The following is a 6,896-nucleotide window of genomic DNA, read 5'->3' as shown; positions in this document are numbered from 1 at the left end:
TTTCTTTGGGATTGGAATGAAAACTGACCTTTTCCAGTCCTGTGGCCACTGCTGAGTTTTCCAAATTTGCAGGCATGTTGAGTGCAGCACTTTTACTGTACTACATGGGTGCTCTTAAATATTTTTTTGAGCAACTGTCTTGAGTTATACCATGTTTTAAAGATAAGTTGAATAGAAAAAACTAAGTCAGGTTTCTAGGGCATTCAGGTCCTAGAATTTTAAAAGATTGACATGGCCCTTTTTTTGAATGTTTGAGAATGTGCTTCTGCTCATGGGCAAGTGCTCATGAGGTGTGAGTGAGTATAATATATAACATAATATAAGGCAGTTCTTGAATTTGTGGATCACTAATTATCAGGCTTGAGCTATTTCAAACTTTGCTGGAGTCATAATGCAAAACTGATTTGTCATCGGTATACAGCAGTATCATATTCCAAACCCTATCAGATTATAGTTATGTACTTTATCACTTTTTAACCATTTATATTACATTCCTGTTAATAGAATCTATGTTTTAAAGTCAAGGGCGAATCGGTGGATTGCATGGTTCATGTCTAGTTGAGTTTTTATGGCTAATTGGGCACATATGTACTAAGCTAACCCCTCTATTTAGAAGTGAAGGATTTTACTAAAAATGAGCGTATTTTTATTACAGGCAGCTTAGTTTCATCTGCTTAAGTAGTTTTTAAAACATGAACCATTTTTCAGTACAACTGTATCTTAATGTGTTAACTGTATTTTTTAAATGCAGATTTTTTTTCTCACTAGCTTAATGGGAATTCAAAGAAATCATAGCCTTTTAATTAAGGCCAATATGTTTTGGTGCCAGACATTCTGAAGGATTCCAATGAACCAAAAAAGAACACATTTCTGCACTGCAAGTGTGCATATGGGACCCTTCAGAAGCTTGACAGAAATGCCTGATGGAAGGATTCGAAACAGGAAAAAGATTAATAAAAAGAACGTCAGAGTAGGTTTCAGAATAGCTTAAATAATATGTGTAGTGAAATAATTTTCTACACCAAAGGATGGTTTGATTGAAAAATTGTGACTCTTGCCTAGTCTTAACATTATAAAGTCTAAATCTAACTTCAATCCATTTCAACTAAAAAAAGAGTTATATTTTTGAAACCTAAACGCTGGTACAAGTGACTGTATTTTCAGAACTAGTTCAAGCGGTCTGACAAGCAAAATTTGGTAGACAAAGGAATGGAATATTTGAAACTGAAAAGATCCTTGAAAGTCTGGGCTATACATTGTAATGGCAGCTGGAAGGAAATCACAGAATACATTCGACTGCAGTTTGATCAAACAGAAAGAGCCTGGAACCAGAAGTCAGATGATTTAAATTTTAATTCCTCCGCTTCTGGTGGCAGGGTCTGGGGAAGGGGCGGCAGGCGCCATGTAGGGCCGCGAAGGTGGCAAGAAGAAGCCGCTGAAGCATCCCAAGAAGCAAGCCAAGGAGACGGACGAGGAAGATAAGGCATTCAAGCAGAAGCGGAAGGAGGAGCAGAAGAAGCTCCAGGAGCTACAAGCAAAGGCCGGGGAAAGGCCCCCTGGCCACCGGTGGAATTAAGAAATCTGGCAAAAAGCAAGCTGTTCCTTGTGCCTGAGGCAAGGATGACCCTTAGTTCCATTCCTGTTTAAACACCTGGATTCCCTGCCATAATATACGTTGCCACCTATAGCTAGAATGAAGTGTTGTCTTGGAACCTATTGTACATTTAAGAATAAACTTCTGTAAAAAAAAAAAAAAAAATTAATTTCTGCCCTGTATTCAGCTATCTGTGGGACCAGACAAGTCATTTAAGCTTGCTGTGCTTCTGATTTTTCAGGTGTAAAATAGTGATTATATCTGCCATAACCATCCTATGACTGTGAGGATCCTAATGAACTATTGTGTATAAAAGGCTTCTTGAAAAGTAATGCTAAAGTTTTACACAAATGGAATTATTTCTGTGGTTTTTGAATACCCACGGCCAGACAGAGAGCATGCTTTATTTGTCATTGCCTTGCTCAAGTGCCTGGTGTTAAGGAAAGGTTCTATAGACAGTGCTGAATGCACGCATGAGTGAATGAATGGTTTTTTTCGCTCATTTTATTTTCTCCGTCAGAGACTTGGGTCAAAAAAATAAAACTAAATGTGTGGCTTGGGATTCTTTAGAGTTCTACACATGTGCACCTTCTGGTACCCATCCAAGTTCAAGCCACATGTATAAACACAAACATAATCTGGTAGACATCCTAGTATTACATGTGTGCAGGGTGTTTGCTGGAAGTTTTTCTTCCCCCCCTATGGTATTGGACTTGGCAACTAGAGCCCTAGTTGAAAATGCAGATTTTAAATTAAGTCAGTGAGAGCTGTGGCCCCTCCCTTTCCCATCTCCATTCCTTGCCTCCCCTTTATCCCCCACTTTGGGGCAGCCTATTTGGTCCTCTACCTTCACTGGCTGACCCAGTCTCCTGTCTCATCCTCAAGGCCTTTTATGGAGGTTGTAGGGGAAGAGAGAGAGGGCGAGAGTCTTTCGGATTGCAGCCTTTTGGAAGAATAAAGTTCATGATTTTCTCTTCTTTCCGAGAGGGAGAGACAGACTTCCTTCAACAAATTTAGTGAAGGGGGAAATTCCTTCTTGTTTGCAAGAAGGGAAAACTGGCTTTAGGTTTTCCTCCTGGACATCTGCTTGATCTTGCTCTGGAGCAAAGCAGAGGGCTGGAGAGGCAAGGCAGGCAGGATGCTGATGGGGGACTGAGGGGGTGAGGATGCCCCAGTTTGTCTTGGTCAAGTGCGCACTGTGTTGAGGGCTGTGGCGTTTGGCTCTCTTGCTGGTTTTCCTACCTGTGAGGATGCCCACTGGGTGAGGAAGCATTCTGAAGAGTCACGCTTCCAGCCTCAGCCTGCCCTGTAGGGGAGGGAGGTGATGAGATTCCAACTGAGTCAGTTTGACATTTCAAACTGAACTAACTAGTACTCGGTGACAGGAACGCAGAGGTGGTGGAACTTGCTTGAGATCCACTACTCCGGTTGAGAAGGGAGATTTGGCAGCAGTGATTAGAAGACAGAAAACAAAGCAAAGCCTAAACTGTTTCATGTTTGTCTGGCACTGAGCAGAGCATCTTCTATAAAGTTATTACACTAATTAGAAACGGTCCTCATGTGGTTTGATTTCAATTACTTAATCACAGAATCCAGAGTCAGAGCAGAAAAGATCTTAAAGATAAGACTCCTTGGCCAGTAGTTTCAAATGATGTTCCAGGAAGTCCTGAGTGGGAGTGGGAGCCCACGGAGGTTACCAGGACCCTCTGGGGAGGGGTGAGGATGGCTTTAGGTGGGAGGGGGTATGGAGGAGGGTAAAGATGCTGAGAAGGTACGTCCTCTGGTCTCTCTCCTAACCTCAAGGTAGAAAATGTATTGCTTTTATCTGCTTTCAAGGTCAGTTTTCGTTATAAGATTACTTTTGTCCAAAGAATTCCCCAGTTAGAGAAAGAAGGGCTTCCTTGAAATCCATATCTGAGATAAGTAAACTGAAGCTCAGACTGTGGAAGTGACAAGCCACAGCCCACAGAGCCCTGAATGGCAGAGCCAGGACAAAGGTCGTCTAGTTTTGACACCCTGTCCCGAACTGAGGGGTAGAGTTAGCCTTGCAAATTCGAGGTGCATTTACTAAGCAGCTACTAGACAAGAGTCATGCTGCACGGTTTTCTTCTTCTTCTTCCTAAAAGATTAATGCAGTTATTGCATCCATTTGGTGCCTTTACTGCCGGAAAAATAACAGCCAGCAGGGGCTTTCTTGGGTTACCTCGGTAAGAGATCTCTGTAAGTCAAACACTATTAACTTTAATGAAGCGGCTTTGATGGTGGGGAAGAGACAGCTGACACCACATTTCCCTAACAATAAACCACTCTGACAGATAAAAACAAACAGGCTCAAGATAACATATAGCATTTCCAGAACAGGGCCAATAATGAATGCAGACGGATGTGAGTTGGGGTTTCCTCTAGGCCGTGTCCCTCCATCTGTTGTGCAAACTTCTAAAAGGCAGGGCAGGACGATCTAATCTGGCTTTTACAGAAACCACTGCCCGGGTTATTATAAGGATGGCCCTGGGAGGAAATTTTAAATAAACTGAATCTTACCCTGGGCTCTTACTGAAACCCTCTTTGCTCTGATTTAGCCATCAGGTCTGAGGGCCAGTGGTGTGTTTATCCAGTTCTAGTAACCTGGGTCATATATATACTCCTCCACCGTCCCTGCCCTGGGGTGACCCAGCCTGTTGCCATCCGCTCCCTGGGACTGAACCTGTGACTGGTGAGCACTACCCACGGGGCTGCCACGGCTCACTCCCTCTTGGGCAATCCCCATGGAGAACTCCGCCTAAAACAAAAACAGGAACAACAACAGCACCCAAAGCAATCAGGGTTAGGCAAGGTTTGGTGCTAAAGCCTGTTACAAGCAGCACAGAGGAAAATGGTATAAAATTTTGAGCTCTGACATGCTTTGGTCATTAGTCATTAAATCTAGGTTTCAGTTAGATGATGGTGAGTGACACACCAGTTTTTAAAGAATGTTTATTTCATATTTCATATTTCATAAATGAATATTTATTATATTCACCAGACTCTGTCACTTTGCAAAACACCCTAAATGGTCCTTTCACTGGGGACTGCTTTAATGTGTGCAGTGGAGGAGTGCTGTGTGCTTACTAAGCTTAGTCATGTCTGACTCTTTGCAACCTCATGGACTGTAGCCTGCCAGGCTCCTCTGTCCATGGAATTCTCCAGGCAAGACTACTGGAGTGGGTTGTCATTTCCTCCTCCACGGGATCTTCCTGACCCAGGGATTGAACTCGCGTCTCCTGGGTCTCCTGAATTGCAGGCAGATTCTTTACCACTGAGGCATCAGGGCAATAGAGGAAGGATTGTTATAATTATACTTTTGAATTTGTAAATCATTTGCTACATGTATTTTCTCATTGGATCTTTACAACTTCTCTACTGATGGAGATTTTTGATAGTCTCACTGATTTGCCCAGGTTCATCCAGGTGCCCTTAGAGTCAGCACTGGATGGATTTCAAGTTTTGTTCCAGTCTGATGGGAAACTCTTAAGAGTTTTCTCCAGGTGTGTGTGTGTCTTGGGGGTGGGTGTGGGTATAGTGGCTAGAAAGCAGAAGAGCCTGCCTAAATTACTTATTGCAATCTGCTGGTAATTCCAGAACCCTAGTGTAGCCTTACACACGATGCCATTTTCTCTGAAGTGTCTTTCCTCTTCTAAGACAATTAACAAGTTACCCAAGTACCTGTTTTCATCACAGTGATAACTGTTACTCAGCCAGTGTCCATTTTGTTAGGTACTTATGCAAATACATAATCATATCTTTACTATTCACACCAGTTCTAGAGATGCTCTTAGTACTTGCCTGTTTTCCATGAGGAAACTTGAGAGACATTAAGTAAGTTGCCCAAGGTCGTGGGCTTCTGAACCTGTGTTTGTCCCGCTGTACCACACCATGCTTGGGCTTGGGTGTGAACATACAGTCAAAGCTGAACAACAGGAGAAAACGAGGCCCTAAATTGATGAAACTGTACATTAATAATAATAAAAGCAATAACACCACTAGTTACCATATGCCAGCTCCTGTGTTAATGTCTCACCCACATGATCTCTTTCACCTTGACACTGCGCCTTGCAGGTGGAGATTCCTGTCATCCTTCAGTGCCCTCCACCCCTTGGTATTTAGCTTTAGATAAGTACCCCTCTTCCTTTGTGATCTGACCTTGAAAAGATATTGTTTGTTAACTGCATGTAGTTCACCCTGGACATCCCCCTCTCCCTGCAATCTAGAGATTTGACTTAAACCTGGGAGAGACTCAGACTCAACTGGAGATTCAGAGTGAGCCAAACAGGCTCAAACATACTCTGAAACCTGCAAGAAGAATAATATACAGTTCTAAATGCAGGGCACATTTTCATTTTGAGGCAGTGGAGGCCTGCTTTAGGATTAGCCCCTGTGAAAAATGTAGGGCTCTTAAGTGTCCACAAGCTTAAGATGGGCCAGCTGTGTATAAGACATGGCTGATGAAGCAGCAGATGCAGTCCTAGGAAGAGTTTTGAACCATGGATTGTCCTGGGATCCCTAAGGAAACTAAGGTAAAATTTTGTATTATTTTACGGATGAAACCAGGCATCTATTTATGAGGTCACAAGATTAATTTGGAGTCCTTCCCAGGTGATGGGCAGAAATAGACTTGTTTAGGTTAAGGTCACCCTCCTTGACCTCACAGTTTCTGGTGGAAAAGCAGACCATCCCATGAGATGATGGGCAGACAGAGCCCTGCAATTAGAGGCTGACCAAAAAGTAAAGCGGCACTTTCGGCTTTGCAAGGATTACCGCATGACCACATTCTGGCCTCTTGGAGATCCCATGACATAGTTAATCTTATTCTTACCTTTTAATAAATTGGGAAACTGAGGCTTACAGCAGTTGGACAGAGGCTGCGGGTATGAAAATTTTAATTATACCTGGTATGGGACTCTAATGCAGAGTTTGAAAGACAAAGAAAATTCCCATTGCCCCTCCCACACCCTTAGCTGAGATCAGATTTCTCTCTGATAGATATGCTAGGAGGGCATGGGTTAATGAGGACCCTGACTGCGGGGGTGGCCAATGATCACTGGGAATTAGCTCTCACCCTGTGTTCAGGTCCCCAGGCGGCAAAGGGACTTGGAGCCCCGGGAACATATTGCCTTGTCTTGCAGCGTGAGAATGCCTTGTAGGGGCCAGAGTGACCTCTGGGTTTTATGGGACTCTGTGGGAGCCATCCGTGGCAGCCGAGGACTGATTGAGAGCTGCCCACTCAGATTTCTCCAAAAGGCACCGTTTTTCCTTCTGTATCACA

At 43.3% G+C, this 6,896-nt stretch overlaps 1 pseudogene; it reads left to right on the top strand.

Annotated features, from left to right (window-relative positions):
* The first annotated feature begins 1,402 nt into the window (after positions 1-1,402).
* LOC129629279 (translation machinery-associated protein 7-like) lies at positions 1,403-1,694 on the top strand (annotated as a pseudogene).
* Positions 1,695-6,896: the final 5,202 nt, after the last annotated feature.

The sequence above is a fragment of the Bubalus kerabau genome, chromosome 15 (assembly GCF_029407905.1).
Source record: "Bubalus kerabau isolate K-KA32 ecotype Philippines breed swamp buffalo chromosome 15, PCC_UOA_SB_1v2, whole genome shotgun sequence".
NCBI lineage: Eukaryota > Metazoa > Chordata > Mammalia > Artiodactyla > Bovidae > Bubalus > Bubalus kerabau.
Note: the sequence above shows the minus strand (reverse complement) of the source record. Positions and strands in the feature narration are given on the sequence as shown.